General features: G+C 38.1%; 1 pseudogene; it reads right to left on the reverse strand.

Moving 5' to 3' along the window:
• Positions 1–3,000: 3,000 nt before the first annotated feature.
• On the reverse strand, positions 3,001–7,469 carry LOC117240732 (annotated as a pseudogene).
• Between the last annotated feature and the right edge of the window lie 10,599 nt (positions 7,470–18,068).

The following is an 18,068-nucleotide window of genomic DNA, read 5'->3' on the forward strand; positions in this document are numbered from 1 at the left end:
TTAGACATCTGGTGATCATCTTGACCGATGGATGGCGTGGGGTTTATGTGGAGGGTCACGGGACGTAACAGTATATAACTGTAGATTCGCAAGTATGCAGCGACTTTGCGATTGTAAGTGCGCGAGCCGACACCGTCTCACTAAATTTATATCTATTACAATATATGTAATTTTGTGCGTTACTCTGCATCGACTACGCAGTAGTGATGCACTTATGTGTTTGTGAGTATGTGCGTGCGCAGCGTCTCGTAGAACAAAAGAATGTCACTGTTCCGTATGCATGCTATAAAAGTGAGACTAGAAGAGTGCTGAAACACGTGTAATGGGTATGTAATGGGTATTGTAAATAAATACAAAACTATTTTATTATCATCCCTACATGTAATTAAAATGTTACTGCATATTTATTTCGGCGATTACGATCCACAATTCTCAACAATACTGCTGCCCGCTCTTCATCTCATTGAAAAATCTAGATTTTTGAACATACAGCGGTTGAAACCATCTCAGTGTTCGAATTTGAAAATGCCAATGGCGGCTTCGATATGGAAAATAATTACCGATCGTCGTTGATTGCCTTGACAATTCGGGTTCGGATTACTGCTAAGCCTTTGGACGATCGAACACTGAGAAAACCAGCGGGGAGACACAACTAGAATCATCGATACTTGGGGAACATTGATTGACTACTGATGATATGAAAACGAACGCGATGCGACAGCTTACGATTATTTGAGCAAAAACAATTATTGCCTCGAATTTTACAATCTTTTTCTTATATTTCTATAATTTTTTATATTTTATATTATAATTTTTATAATTGTCGTATAATTTTACAACTAGAAGAATTAAATATGATATTGGCAATAGCACACATTTTTTTCATAGCTGTATCTGCAAACACACTGAATAGTACTTTTTCACTGTCCCAAAAATCTTTTGACGAACTCTGACTAAGCTAACCAGCTTGTTGCACGGTTGAAGCACCCTCTAGCGCGCTGCTGTCACAAAATTCTGCGTGCTTTCTTGTAAAATAGTTACAAATTATATGTAGAAACTGCTCAACACTTATCGGAAAAGATTCGCACACATGATATACAATTAAAAGCATGCAGTGGCAAATACATGGGAAGACAGCACCTTCCGTATTATATCGCAATAAGTGAAAATTAATTAATTAAAATCCTGTCTCTGTAGTTTGTGTTATCCACATAAATGCCAGCTACGTACTTGTATAAATTTTCTGATGTACTGTTCTTAACCTGAATCAGATCTGATAATTATTTTTGTATTTGCTTTCGTGCTTAATAAAATATATAAATTTTTAGTTTCTGATACGTTTGTGCTTTCGTCAATTAGACGAAGAACTTAAGGACGAAGGAATCGTTTTTAACGATTTTTATTACAGTAGAAACGTTCCATCTTGTTAAAGTCATATGTTTGACACACTATACCGGTGTGTGATAATGGCATTTGTGTCATTTCAATATAATAGTCGAACAAAGTGAAGCTCCTACTGTGTTCCTCAATATATAAACAAAACGCCAATTTTGGCTTCTTAATATTTTTATGAAAAATCCAGATTGATTGGATTGTGTAAGCTAGTTACACGCGTGTCCTTCCTAGATGTTAAAGCATAGCCATTTGACTCTACTACTTCTTTCATTTTACTAATGTAATTTGTCTTCTAGATAACCTATTATTTTCTACTAGTACACGAAGTACTCTCGTCTGGCGGTAGAAAACTGAAAAATAGTAGTAGAAAGTAAAATGTTTTGAAATTTTATTCGAAATAAGCAATAAAGTAAGCAATAAACTAAATGAAGTATTTGTGGAAGAACAATTACTGTTGTTGTTTCACTTCGTGTTTTTATAAAGGATTAGTAACAATTTTTCTTAATACATCCAACCACAACTGAAAAAGTGATGATGACGTTTTAAAGTAAAGTAGCCTAATCCATGGTAGAACAGTAATTAAATTAGAGAAACTCGAATTTTCTTTTAACTTTTGTTCGTCCCTTTGCGTGATAATAAATAATAATATTAGCAGAAGTAATAATAATAATTGGAAACATAAATTTATATAGCATAAACTATTTTACACATAGTTGTTATATTTGGAAATACTATTAGAATAGTTGTACGAACTTTTTCATTTGCGATATTATTTTCAACAATACAAAATGGAATAGTATGGTTTGTATTATTTATAATTATTAATAATATGGCTAACTCCTGAGGAAATTTATTTTTCTGTAAATCTGAACAATTTTTACTACGCTGAATAATAATTTCGTAACTAATTTTTTACTTTATCGTGATAGTAATGAAGAGGAACGAAACAAACAAGCAACGATGACAGAATAGAAAACGGAAGACAAATAAATAACTGAAAATACCATTGAATATCTCTCAAGCATTCCCAGTCATTTATCGTTCGAAAATTAAAAATTCGTCGACTCTACACTCCTTTCTTGTTGAGAAACGTTAAGTTGGTATGATCGCTAGTTCCTACGAGCTAAGTTGGTACGACTTCTAACAACGCTCTTTTGTCTTAGGAGTCGACCACGTGTTAATTATCTAAGTGTATCCGTTGTGTTCAGACGGTTGTATATGGTGGTGAAATATAGAAAGCCATAATTGAATCTGTGTGAATCAATTAAATATCAACCAAACCTATATTTCGTAACATTTCTTTCTAAAACCATGAAATCATATATGAATGTACTTAGCATAGACGTCTCATAAAAGCGCTGATAGAGATTAGTGTGAGATATAAAGTAAAAAGGCAGCTGCGATTACAAATGTGAAATACATAAAGTTCGGGATGAGATCATATGCAATAACAGAGATATCTGAACAGATATACTTTATCAAATTAAGAAATAATTATTAGTTATAATTAAGTATATGATATATTAACAAAATTGGATTGTGGATAAAAAGGGCACTTTGATTCTACTATACTAAATTTTAATGCCCACAATTTTAATCTTGAAATCAAATCACAGACGCGTCTTCAATTTAGAAAAACTTGTGCGAGTTCATCAAGAATGGTCTTTCCGATGTAGGACACAAAAATCTTTTATATAATGGGGTCCAAACAGAAGATTTGTTGCCAACTGGTTCTAACAAATTGTTCCACAGATTATTTGCCACTTGATATACATGAAACAATTTTCACTTGATTATTAATGTAAAAGTCATGGTATTACACAAGCTTCTCCATTATACTTACATATTGCGTTAGATTTTTGGCTTAGGTGAAAGCAATCAACAGAAAGATACGATAAATCGGCGAATCCATCCTTGGCAAGTGGTATCTTCGCGTGTTTAAGTGTTGGTAAAATTACAACAGTGAAGTCATTTCTATGAAATTCTGGATAATTGGCGATTTCTTCTTCCAATTCTTGCCACCTAAAAAATTTGTGCAAGATTGTATCTGCATATTCCTCATATGCATCATAGGATCGATGTCGATATCTAAAACCTATCAGAGAAATATATCGACGTTCATTTATTCGAGTCATCTAAGCTGTTGACATTCACAACATCTCAGTCTTGAACTTTGTACAAAATAATCAAACTTATTATACACACACATGTGTATTGTTCAGATAAAATTAGTTTTTCGCGTATAATTTAGGTCTAGCAAGGAAAAATATCAAAAACGAGGAACTGATTCGAATAACCATAAGGTGATAGGGCAGTGTTATTTGAGTCAACCAACAAGTATAAAAACTGAAGAAATACAACAAAATAACTTTCAGAAATAAGTAATGCACACAGACTGTCAAATTACAAATGAGAATATTATCATTAAGAAAACCTTCCTCTAATGACTAGATGAGGTTCTCCTAAATACACGATATGTTTCACTGTATATCATGCCACTAATAACGAGTCAAATAGTTTATTTCAAAATGTAGAATGCTGAAAAATTATTCGTGTTCGAATTTTGCGAAATTTAAGATAAATTTAACTTTTATCTTCATAAAATTTAACTAATATCGTAAGTACAAAGCTAAAATAATAAAAATATGTATGCACATTGATTTAATGTTCATCAAAATTAACCAATTTAAATTAAAGTAGAAAACTGAAAGCAACCAGAAGATAATTTTAACATAAGATTTTGCCATCGAATAAGTTTAATGGCAGTCAACTTGTGTCATTTTGTAATAACTTTTTGCAATAAAATTGATTACAATTATCTAATAATAATATTGTAAATGTTGCAATATGAAATAAATATTGAGTAACATAAAATCTTGACAGGCGACTCGTTTAAGCGTGAGATATCCAAAAACCTTTGACAATTCTCTGAATTATACGAACCTCTCCATTATTTTAAAATACTCCTGTCTTTGATTTCTGAATTGCAAACCGAACATTCAATGGTAGTGGTTATATAGCATTTCAAAGACTTTCTTCCTTGACATGTAGCAACGAGTTCCTTTAAGTGAGGCATTATATGAATAGTGACAAAAGTCCTGGGTAAATTATCTCTTAATATCGTAAGAGTATTAATTAAATCAGTTTTGTGATTATCCAAAACAGACCACGGAGAAGAAAGTTCACATATATTGCTACAAAAATCATTGTGCCCGAAGAATAAGGAGATCAACTATAAAACATAGAAACAGGGACTTTATTATTTAAGCAATGAAATAAAAAATTAAACTAACTGAAAAAAACTTTCTGCCCAATTTGATATTTGCTCTAAACACTTTTGATTTTCACTGGTAACTCGGAAATCCTCTAACATAAAACAAATATCCTTAACTTTTAAAATTATTTCAATAAAACTTAAATGAAATACTTATCTGTTTCTTTATTCCACAACGAATATATGAAAACTATGTATAATTTTCGTATATCTATAAAAATATTTCGACACATTTTCAGCTATAATAAACATAGTAGTTTTTACCACAACACTACTAGCAATAATGTTGCTAATATTATGAATTTGAAAGAAATCACAAGCAGGCGAAGTAATTGTGAAATTCAGTGTTAATATATATTACAGAATGCTAATATTAATTTCATGTTATTATCTCATTATTTTACCTAAAATACGAACCTTCCAATATCTCTTTATATTTATCCTCGGATCATTTCTCATTTTATTGACTAGATGTTTGGCCATAAATGGCATATCTCTGGATATTGCAGCGATCTCAGCGACATTTAACTGCGAAGCTGATTGAGTAGTCAGAGAATCTCCAAGTGCATAGCCCAATAATTTGGGGTTAAATTCCTAATTATAAAAAGAGCCGACTATGAAAGCGCTATTCTCTTTTATGATTAATAAATCAGACAAAGTAATAAATATATTAATGATTATATAATTTATGTACGTGATCAATTTTTGAATAAAGAATTTGAGTAACGTACTTTAAAAATATTGGGAAGCGTCAAGTATGTTCGCCAAGTTCCTTCGCCACCAATGCTAGCTGACGCACCTCTATTTTCGACGAGCATCTCCAATAAATTAGTTGCAAAAATTCCACTACCGGCTGTCAAAGAATCGCCCATCGCGGCAATAACATCTATGTCACCTGGTCTCAAACGATGAACCGACTCGGGAACATTGGAAGACCTGCCACCTAAAAGGGTTATTATAAGGATTTAGGATACTCAGTTCCTGAAATTGTACCGACCGATAGCAACAAATCCTACCAATTATACCAAGCTACGATAATGAATCTATTTATTTAAATGTAATGACAACTTAAAATATGGCGATAATGGTTTAATTAATTTAAATTTCCAAGGCAAAATACGTCTAACTGTAATTTAAATTAAACAATGATTTTAGAAAAGTAAATACGAAAAACTAATATCTAAGGATGATTTCGATTTTTCATAATAATGGATAAAAATTTTTCAACAATAATAAATAAACTGTTAACTACCTGTAACGTTGCAAGGAAATGGAACGTCCGATGGGACTGGTCTCACATCGTGATTATTTGCTCCTAGAAAATACGTTTCATTAGGTTATACGATTTAGTCATTACGATCTGGATGAAGTTCATTTTGTGATTTCACTTATACGAACATGGAATCAAATCTATTTTCAGTAATGCAAAAATCACGAGAACTCCTATTTGGCTACTAATATAATTTCGTCTAGAACTAGGAAACTATCTGTAAATTCAGTTTCTTATAAATTGAGTCATGTCGCGAACAATTTGATCGGTACATGGATTACTTTCCATATGAATTGCTTTTTGAAAGAGTCACCCAAAAGGAAACATATTACACATGACTTTTTTTACAATAGTGATAAAAGTACATCGTTTCATTTGGAAACAATGATTTTGAAACTTTGGACATCATATTCTTTGGAAAATTTCTTTTATTTAAGATCCATATTATATGATAAATATAACGTGATTTTCAATATCTGGATTAATATCCATCTTTCCTAGTAGATATTGTAAAAAGAATAATATTAATTCCAAGATTAAAACAGCGAAGGGTAAGATATTGCCATAAAGGTAACAGTGTGTTAATTACTTATGAGTCCTATAACACTTTTCCCACTAAAATGCGCGATGTTGTTTAATATATTAAACTGCGTTGAATTACATTTTATTTGTGAATTAAACCAACTATAAATGTCTCTTTTTTAGTACCGTCAATGCTTCAGAGCGAAAGTATCTTCAATGTTAGAAAAATATTTTTCCTTCTACATCACTTTCCTATTTTATAGTTTCAGAGCATCTCTCGTTTCATTTCGACAATTAGTATCGTACGTTTTCCCTTAGATGGCATTATGCACAAAGTAATCGACGCATACGATATTGGATGCCATTGATATCGGATGATTCATGTACAATATACACCGAGAAAAATTTCAAAGAACATCACAAGTGCCAAATAAATGGAAATGAATAATGAATGAACCTATAGTATTTTAGAGTATGGTGTTTAGAGATATTGTAAAGCATTAAAAATAAATTTATTACACATGACGATCAAATCTTCATAATCGATAACGGAGTATTAATAAATAAGTAATTTACACTTTTACCACTGCATCCTTAAACAATATTGAAACATTTAATTTTCTCGCGCTAAGAAATTTCTGGTAACATCAAGTATCATCGATCGTTTTCCGTGGTGCAACTCGGCCCTAAACGGGATATAAACTTTCTGCACATTGTATATCTGTATAACAAGTATTGTGTACACTTTTTCTAAAATAACGCATTTTTTCTTTTGCACCGTTTTAAAAATACATTGGTAGAGAATTACACATCATTCCTTTTTATATATCGTAGGAAATGGTCACTATACACAATAATCACATTAAGTAAACACATACCGATACTTTGGAGAAGCCAGTTACGAAATTGCCGATAATAGTGTAAATTTATTGGCGAGTCTAAAATCGTTTTTTGAGGCGCCGTCAGCACGCATAGTTGTAACAAAAGATACAAACGAATCTTGCCCATTGCACGTCTTGTTCGACCAATTAACGAAATGAGATACTCACGAAAACTCGTACTTTTTATTCTGCTATAACCTTGTAACAATACCAAATGGATTCAAGGTGGTATACTTTCATTTCTTTAATGTGCTAGCCGGTCTTGACGATGAGGTGCAATAATCGCTATGAAGGTTGTCTCGACTGTGGTATATTTCAGAGAAATTGTACACAATTATAAGATCGTTATCGAAAGTGAAGCAGGATTTAGACAAGATCTGCCAATATATCTCATACCCTTGTCGATAAAGTATAAGACAATTCGATGAAACATATAAAGTTCCGCTATGATGAACGATTATTTATACGTGTTTTCGTCATTAATATAACACACATAATCACTTAAGTACTCTAGATGTCCGATGTCGAGCCACGAAAATAAAACACTTGAAATTCTGCACTTTTTCGCAGATTTAGTACCGTGGTACAAGATGTAACATCATATATGTCGGAGATAAGAGGACACCGGTGCCTTCCCTCTGAAACCTCGGGAAAATCCATAAAAACATTGTAATTAAAATCTACAGTTGTAATTAAACGATTTGCCATCATTCTACCCAATTCAGTTCGCTGTGGAGTGCCGAAGCGTGCAGACGTGTCTCTAGTGCCCAGTGTCCGAAAACAACACGTGTCGCCCAACCGTCGAAAGTGAACACAGCCAAGTGTTTCCTACCCTTTAGGGAGAAGAAAATTACACGCACCTAACCCCAACCCGAATACTAGCCTCATAGCCTCACGACTAGTTATTCATTTTGAATTAACTAGCTCGATGATGACCCAGCAATCGCGACCAGGGTCTCCGCAGCAGACTCGCAACTACCCCGCGCTACTTCCCCGTGGCAGAAGTGTAGCAGAACTCTCCGCACCAATGATGCTAATATTACAAAGAAACGGAAAATAGAAACATCAAAACCATACACGATCGACACCCGGAACGAACAATCAACGATACAAATAAACACCCACAACAGGTTCGCCGTACTGCAATCCACTAACGACGCCATGGAAATCGCAGACCCGCCGCCAAACCAACAATCACAGAGAATCCCCCCTCCCCCACCAATATTTGTGGATAACGTCATCGACATACAAACAATGATCAAGTCCTTAGAGAGACATATCTCCAAGGAGGACTACAACCTAAAGATAAATAACAATAAAGTAAAAATACTGCCGAGGAACCCAGAAGCTTACAGAAAACTCACCAAGACACTCAGGACCCTGAACGCCAACTTCCACACCTACCAACTCAAACAGGAAAGACCTTTCCGGGTGGTCCTACGAAACATACACCACTCAGCAGACATAGACGAACTCAAATACGAACTCTCAAAACTCGGCCACGAAGTCATCAACGTAAGTAATATAAGGCATAGAGTCTCGAAAGACCCGTTATCCTTATTTTTCATAGACATAAAACAAAAGCCTAACAATAAGGAAATCTACAATATCAGTCGCCTAATGAACGCAATAGTAAAATTCGAACCACCGCTTGTGAAAAAAGAAATAGTACAATGCAAAAGGTGCCAAAGGTACGGTCATACGCAGAAATACTGCAACCATACTTTCCGCTGCGTTAAATGTGCAGGCACTCACTCCACTGACCAGTGCGCCAAATCACCGGAAACCCCAGCGAAATGCATCCACTGTCAAGGGGACCATCCTGCCAACTATAAAGGCTGCTCAGCCTATAAAACTCTATACACAAACAGGTACCCTAAACTCAGAGCAAAAAAGGTAACCAACCAAACACCCAGCCCGCCAAAATTCACGACTACCCCAATCCCCTCAACCCACCAAACACCCAGTCCTACCAAATTCATCACCACCTCAATCTCCTATACCCAAGCAGTACAAGGCATCCAAAATAACCCGAATAGCCAAAGGGATCTTCCCCAAAATAGTGTCCCCAACCCACCTAACACAGACAACTCCTCTAGCCTTGAAAAGCTAATAGAGAAACAATCAGAGCAAATAAATAATTTGCTATCGCTACTAACACTCATCATGGATAAATTAATACGCCCCGACGCAAAATAAAACCAAGCCGCATAGCTCTTTGGAACGCCAACGGTCTAGCGCAACACAAACTTGAACTAGAACTCTTCCTAAAACACCAACAAATCGACGTAATGCTGGTATCGGATACCCACTTCACCGACAAGAACTACCTGAAAATAAATAGTTACAAATTCTACCATACCCAACACCCCAGCGGAAAGGCCCACGGTGGCACCGGAATAATAATCAAAACAAGTATTAAGCACTACGAACTTCCATCATTCCAGAAAGACTACCTCCAAGCAACAAACGTAGCAATAGAAGACTGTCATGGCACAATCACCACTTCAGCAGTATATTGCCCTCCCAGGCACTCCATCGCCAAAGAAGACTTTGATAACTTCCTGGACACCCTATAGATTCATAGCTGGAGGAGACTATAACGCCAAGCACACCCAATGGGGCAGCAGACTGGTTACAGCAAGAGGCAAAAACCTCTTAAACAGCATAATAAACAACAACCTTAACTACCTCACCACATACGAACCCACATACTGGCTCACTGACACCAACAAAATACCCGACCTTCTCGACTTCTTCGTAACTAAAAATATCTCATCAAGACACGTCCAAATCAACTCCTCGGCTGATCTCTTCTCTGATCATTCTCCCGTGATAGCAACAGTCAGTTCAACAATCATCGAGAATACACCTAATGGCTCCATTCACAACCAACACACCAACTGGCAGCTCTTTAGAGAAGTCTTTACACACTCAGCTTCAGCCTTAACTCCACTAAGAACAAAGGAAGAAATCGAAGCAGCCACGGAATATTTAAACACGAGCATAATAAACGCAATCCGCCTCTCCACACCGACAAAGATGTCTATCAGCAAACAAGAATATCCCCAATACATACTAAAAAAAATAGCAGAAAAACGTAGACTAAGAAGAGTATGGCAGACCCATAGAACACCGGATGACAAACGCAAACTAAACAACGCAACTAGAAAGCTACCCAGAACCTTAAAAAATTATAAAAACGACTGTTTCCAAAAATACCTCGCCAGCTTATCCCCCACAGCCGACTCCAACTACTCACTATGGTAGGCCTCCAGGAAACTCACACGCCCCCAACAAATAATCCCACCAATCCGCCGTCCGCAAGGTGGATGGGCGCGAAGCCCTATGGAAAAAGCCGACCTGTTTGCTAAATACTTGTCTAAAGTATCCAAACCCCATTCCCCCAAAGCTGCCGCGGACGTTACTGAATACTTGCACACCCCCTTCCAAATGTCCCCTCCTATCGAACCCTTCACTTCTGCAGAGACTATAGAAACAATCAGTCGCCTAAATCCCAAGAAAGCTGCACGACACGACCTAATAGGCAATAAAGCAATCAAGGAACTTCCCATAAAAGGGATAGCACTCATCACATCGATTTTTAATGCTATCCGTCGCCTTGAACACTATCCTAAGGCCTGGAAAATCTCATTGATTACCCTCATCCCTAAACCTGGTAATCCGATATACGAAACCAGCTCCTATCGCCCAATCTGTCTTTTACCTACCCTGTCCAAACTATTCGAGAAGATGCTCACGAACCGACACCTTCCACTCCTAGAGAACTTGAAAACACTCCCAGATCACCAATTCGGCTACCGAAAACATCATTCAACAGTAGAGCAAATCCATCGCATAACACATACGATCAGCCAAACACTCGAAAAGAAAAAATATTGCTCAGCGGTTTTCCTAGACATCCAACAGGCATTCGACAAAGTATGGCATGAAGGGCTACTATACAAGCTTAAAAAGATCCTACCTCACCCCTACTACTCCATCCTAAAATCCTACCTAACCAATAGACAATTCATTGTTAAATGCCTAGACGCCACTTCCGCAACATTCCCAATAGAATCCGGCATACTCCAAGGTAGTGTCCTCGGACCCCTACTGTACTCCATCTACACTGCCGACCTACCTATATCAAACGAGATAACAATAGCGACATATGCAGACGACACAGCGCTATTAGCTACCCAGGCAGACCCGGTAATAGCCTCATCCACTCTCCAGCGAAGTCTCGACTTCATGGAAAAGTGGTTTCAAAAATGGGGCTTCAAAATTAACGAAAAGTAATCCTCACATGTAACCTTCACGCTCCGAAAACAAACCTGCCCCCAGGTCACCATCAACAGTGCAACAGTTCCTAGCAGGGACTCAGCCCGATACCTGGGCATGACCCTGTACAGGAGACTAACGTGGAAGAAACACATCTCAGATAAAACGAAGCAACTAAAGGACAAACTAAAAAACTCTATTGGCTCACGGGCCGACGCTCCAAACTAAACATACAGAATAAAATTACCCTCTACAAGACCGTAATAAAACCTGTCTGGACCTACGGAATCCAACTATGGGGAACAGCAAGTAACTCCACCATTGCGATACTTCAACGCTTCCAATCGAAAACGCTAAGATCCTTAATAGACGCATCTTGGTATGTTTCCAACGAAACAATACATCGTGACCTCAAGATACCCACAGTCAAAGAGGAAACAGTAAAATATAGCGACAGATATAGCAAAAGAGTCAACAAACACCGAAACCCCCTAATCACCGGACTACTTAATACGACGGACCAGATTCGCAGGCTGAAGAAGCACTACCCGCTAGACCTAAACGCTAGATTCATTTAGTTATCCAAATTAAGCACATTCACTTACTTATAATACTTATAAATTATACTTATCTATAATAAGTATTAACTTATTATAAATAAACAGCCATGTCACTGCTCCACGCCAGAAAAATTACTGAAAATTCTCAACGCGATAATTGATTCTAATTTCAACAAATAAATAAAAAAAAAAAAACGTAGGTCCGATTACCTACACAAATATGGTATATGGCTTTTATTCATACCGATGAATTCTAATACTGTCAGAAGTTAATATTTATTTTATTACATTTATTATTTAACAAATATCTACATATCATTATTACAATTATATTTAATTACAATTACATTACAATTATTCATTCACCTACCATTTTTATAATTAGTTTGTTATTACTTCACGCTAGCGTTGCAGGTCGTCTCGCTCTGACTAGATTGAAATAAGTAGTCTAAACCGAAACCCAATACCCAATATATGGACGACATTCGCTTTTGATTGAATCATAACAAACATATTGTAGTATCCTAAATATAATAATATTTAGTTTAGTGAGGTGTATGTGATGTCCGTGATAATTATAAGCTGCTGGCTGTAAATGTCGCTGCTGGGGTACTAATATTTTTCTTCTAATTTAGATGCGTGGATGAAGAATAGAAAAACTACGGGTGCCGGGATTCGAACCCTGGTCCCGAAGAACGTTCGTAACCTAAGGCGCTGACCACTGCGCTACCGTCGTCCGGTAGAAGTTAGTGTCGAGTGGCGGTATTTGTTGTCGTGTGCCGCCACATTAGTTTATTAATAAGAAATGGATTAGACAGAAAACAATGGTTATTTAACATGAACTAAACGCGACAACGTATTATAATTAATTAACAACTCTCGTCAACACAGTTTCAACTCTCTCTCAACAACGCTAACAACACTATCTCGACAATGCAATCCGCACTCTCTGGCATCTCAACTCATACTCCTGTTAATTCGTTTATGTTTCTTAGCAACCCTTTGTCTTTTGTCTGATATCTTTTGTTTAAGCCCTATCATGCACACCGCTCGTTTACAATTCGCACGACACCCCTTCGCCCCCTTGTCAATAATACTACAATATCTTAGAATATCTCATATGCAATTGTGTACGGAGCTTTACTCAAGCTCGTCCCAGCCTCGTTCGTCAAGACAAAGAGAGGGTGAGTGATAGATTCAGCCGCTGGCAGCCAATGATACGTGCGCTGCCATAGAAACACAATTATCAGCGAAAGTACACTGTAGTTGTACCGATAGCTTTTGCAAATTTCTCCGAGACCGTAGCCCATCCACAGTTTACATATGGAGGAAAAGATTGTTTAAAATGTTGAGCTTTACAAATCATCGAAATCAGAGAACATGGAACGATTTTACAGTTTCGCCTTCGTTCTTACGAGGCAGGCGGAGACGAATAAAGTACCAATGTCTCTGTCTGTGACATTCATAGCCATTCATAGAATGCCTTTCTTGTCTTCCTTTCACACAACACAACTTTCGGACCATTTCTTCTATGCTTTCAGCATATGCGTGTCAAGAACTGTTTACATGACCGTGACCCTAATTACACGTAATCGGCATCAATAGAATGTTTCATTAAGGCGCTAACTTTCAATATATAGTGTTTAGTTCTTGTTTGTGACTTTGTATTGTTGCATTTCTTCACATAGTTTTGGGGCTTCGACAATAATCGTTAAATTGCCTAAAATAATGAAAAGAAATAAAATTTAAGAAGTTTTAACGAAAATTGGTGATGACTAAAAACATTTTATCAATCTTTTGGTTAAACTGTAGGAAAAAATGGAATATATAAAATGAAGAATTACCTGTAAACATAAAACAGGAAATAGACGTTCTTAAATTTGCTTGAGCCAGCGATGTCATAAGTTATTCCAAACATAGTATACTCCGTTTTGTAGGATCCTTACTACAATTAGTTTATTTACAATAAATGGATTAAACAGATGTTGGTTAAACAGGAAACGATGGTTGTTTAAAGTGAACTAATCACAATAACGTATTATTGTTGGAATACAACGATATTAATCGCATACAGATGAGGTGATTGATCGAACGAATTCTTCCCTTCGTTGCGCAGCGATATCCCCACTAGAGTGCGTTCGTTAGATGTACTGCGACTGCTAGTGCGTGCATGCTCTTCCGAGAATTCGGCAGAAGAAGTATAAGGATATGGATGGATCATTCGGCACATGGGTGTCGCGCTTTGACGGCATAGCGCTTTGTATCGCAAAGCTGCTGGAAGGTACCGTGGCACGTGCCGCCACAAAGCCACCTACACAAGTCACACTCATTAGAGTATAGAGAGTGTATAGAGAGTGGGGGTTCAACATCTGTTCAAGGTCATGGGTCACTAAGTCTGTCTGAGAATAACTAGCCAACTGTCGACATTCACAATGTATATCGCTGAAGTGCCTAATGAACCATCAACATCCCAACGGTCCTTCCACCGAAGGTTCTAGAAGAAAGAGCACGTGGCAACGATCGCGGACGCCTAGCAAATGCATGGACGGTGGGGATGTTGAGGGATGACAAAAGAAAGTAATCGGATCCGATCGAAAGTAAAATCATAAGAGTCAGTCTTAGAAAGTCACGCCTAGAGTTCGGAAGTAGATTGTAAAGTGTATTGATGTTAGAAAAAAAATAAAGTTTTCTTTTTTTATTTTTTACCTCAAATTCCTTTTTTATTTTGTTATTTTACGTGACACTAGCAACATACTTTCGATAACGCAATTCGCACTCCCTGATTTGTCGATTTACACTCTCTGACTTCTCAACTAACTCTACCTGTTAATCCGCCTTTGTCCCTTTGTCTTCTGTCTTAGCCCGCCACGCACGTATTCCGCAACAGCTCATGGCCAGGGTCACGCAGGCCTTTTCCGCGTAACCATTCGATTGAAGGACCGACGATACATTGTTGGGCCTGTCGGCACTTCGGCTTTCTCGCGACATTGTTTATAGTTCGCCCGATATCTCTTAGGCCTTTCATTCACGATACTGCACTCGTCCATTCTGACAATCACATCTGCCCTCAATTGTGCTCATCATCACTAATTTCACTCGCATCACTAACTCCAACAATGTCCCACCATTTCATATGATCAGCCGCCGTGGAGGTCGTTTGCGGCCCCTCGTGTTCGCCTTCTCGCTGCACCATGTAACGGTTATTTCGCAAAACTTTCACCACGTTACAGATGAAATCCGACTAAACAAAGCGATAAGAGAGCGAAATTCCACGCACCTTAGCATGAGTGACCATCGGTCACTTTATCCGTTTTCAGAAATGTATGATCGAAGCCTTTTCCCACTCCCACGAATAAAAGAATTTAAATACTCCCCCTAAAATCATCCAAGTCAGTCCTGAACAGTCACGTGTAAACAGTGTATTGTAAACCAGAAAAAAATAACGTTTCTTTTTTTCTTAAATTTCTTTTTATTTTACGTGACAACCACGCGGTACGGCCCAAGGAACTTCGAATGCAGCTTTAGCCCAGCTTTAAGCTACTGATCTCGCTTCTCCTGGAACATCGCAGCCCACTCATCCTCGACCAGCTGGCCTGATGTACGGATCGTCCCGCATTCTCATCCGCGTTCCAAACAACAGCTGGAACGGGGTAACTTTAGTACTTCTGCTGGGGGTTGCATTCAAGTACTTCTGGCGCTGTCTGTAGATGTTGTACCACTCGTTTGGTGTTGGCGCAGACAATTTCGTCAGTTGGAGAATAATCGTCCGGTTTACTCTTTCCACTTGACCGTTTGCCCGCGGAATTCCGGTTTTATTCCTAACGTGCTGTATATCATCGGAGATAATTCTTCTCGGATTTCCGAAACTCACAGACTGCTTCCTCAAGCGACTAATAACCTCCGCAATGTTCAATAACAAAGTTTATTTAACAATTAACACTTTCGCTTCGGGTGCCGCTTGAGATGTAAGTGTTGTCCGTGACAATTGTAACTGCTGGAGTTGGCTATAGATGTCCCTTGATGGGGTACTGCTGTTTTTCTTCCACTTTTAATGCGTAGAAGAAAAATCGGACCTCCGGTCGCCGGGATTCGAACTTGGGTCCCGAACGTTCGGGACCTAAAGCGCTAAGCACTACGCTGCCGTCGTCCTACTTTAATTAGTGTCGAGTGGTGGTATTTGTTGTCGAGTGCCGCCACACGCTTATAGGCGGCGTCCGCGAGATGACCTGTGGGTACGAGCGTCGTTTATTGGCAACATCCACGAAATTAGCAGGGACTCAGTCCGATACCTGGGCATGACCCTGGACAGGAGACTAACGTGGAAGAAACACATCTCAGATAAAACGAAGCAACTAAAGGACAAACTAAAAAAATTCTATTGGCTCACGGGCCGACGCTCCAAACTAAACATACAGAATAAAATTACCCTCTACAAGACAGTAATAAAACCTGTCTGGACCTACGGAATCCAACTATGGGGAACAGCAAGTAACTCCAACATTGAAATACTCCAACGCTTCCAATCGAAAACGCTAAGATCCTTAATAGGCTCACCTTGGTATGTTACCAACGAAACCATCCATCGCGACCTCAAGATACCCACAGTCAAAGAGGAAATAGCAAAATACAGCGACAGATATAGCAAAAGAGTCAACAAACACCGAAACCCCCTAATCACTGGACTACTTGACACGACGGACCAGATTCGCAGGCTGAAGAGGCACTACCCGCTAGACCTAAACACTAGATTCATTTAGTTATCCAAATTAAGCATATGCACTTACTTATAATACTTATAAGTTATACTTATCTATAATAAGCATTAACTTATTATAAATAAACAGCCATGTCACTGCGCCACGCCAGAAAAATTACTGAAAATTCTCAACGCGAGAATTGATTGTAATTTCAACAAATAAATAAAAAAAAAAAAACATTCAAGAAATGACCTGTGGGTACGAGCGCCGCATATAGATAGCGACCACGCGACGAATCCTAGGCTCGACGCCCCATATATCGGGCATACACCAGTGCCATCTGTAGTGTAGTTATCGGCAGAACATTCTCTGTTGATTTTATTTGTCGTGTCAAATACCGAGTCTGGGCCCGAGTCGTCCTCGTTGCGGGGGCTTGGGACAGGTAAGGATTCCTCACTGAAGCTATCCATGTTTTCTTTTACACTGAAGTTATTTTTATTGACACACACGAAATTGTTACAGAGTTGACACAAACTCACAATGACCACACACTCGCGATGCTAGTGACAATGGTCTTAGATTCGATAACGAGTCAGCGGACAACGGGACGGTAATCGTACGCACTCGCAAAAATCTAAGTCGGATTCTGTATTGATATTCACTGGCTGTAAGGCGTTAGTCTCTTTTTGTCGGTGAGGTCGCAAGAGAGAATGACTTTCCGTCCCAGTGATACCCCAGAGGAAAACTATGACGGGGTGTGTCTAAGGACACGAGATCATCGGATTCGTCGGGGATATCACACGTTCGGAAAGTAAGGGAAATTGACGTTGCTGCTAATTGGCCAATCTCCATATCGGTAGTTAGAAAAGGATGCTAGCCGCCCTTGAGAGAGGGTTGCTAGTGGGAGACGTCGTTCGTGGAAAAATAGGTCTCTCCTGTCTTCCTGTAACTGGGACAAAGACTGTGTATCTGTTGAGGGATTCCAGGTAACTAGATATTAGTGTTTATAACGGTCCTCGGGCTAGCCGATCACGTACTGCAGAGAGGCGTTGACATCTGGTAAACATCCTGCCCGGAGAATAGGATCTGCGTGTGGCGAGCTACGGGACAGAAACCGTTGGAATGTTTACTGCCACGTGCTGCTACAAATCTTTCTTTTAAGGAGAGCTATAGGGTTACTCAATG

This window comes from Bombus vosnesenskii, unplaced genomic scaffold (genome assembly GCF_011952255.1).
Source record: "Bombus vosnesenskii isolate JDL3184/JDL3185 unplaced genomic scaffold, Bvos_JDL3184-5_v1.1 scf7180000014854, whole genome shotgun sequence".
NCBI lineage: Eukaryota > Metazoa > Arthropoda > Insecta > Hymenoptera > Apidae > Bombus > Bombus vosnesenskii.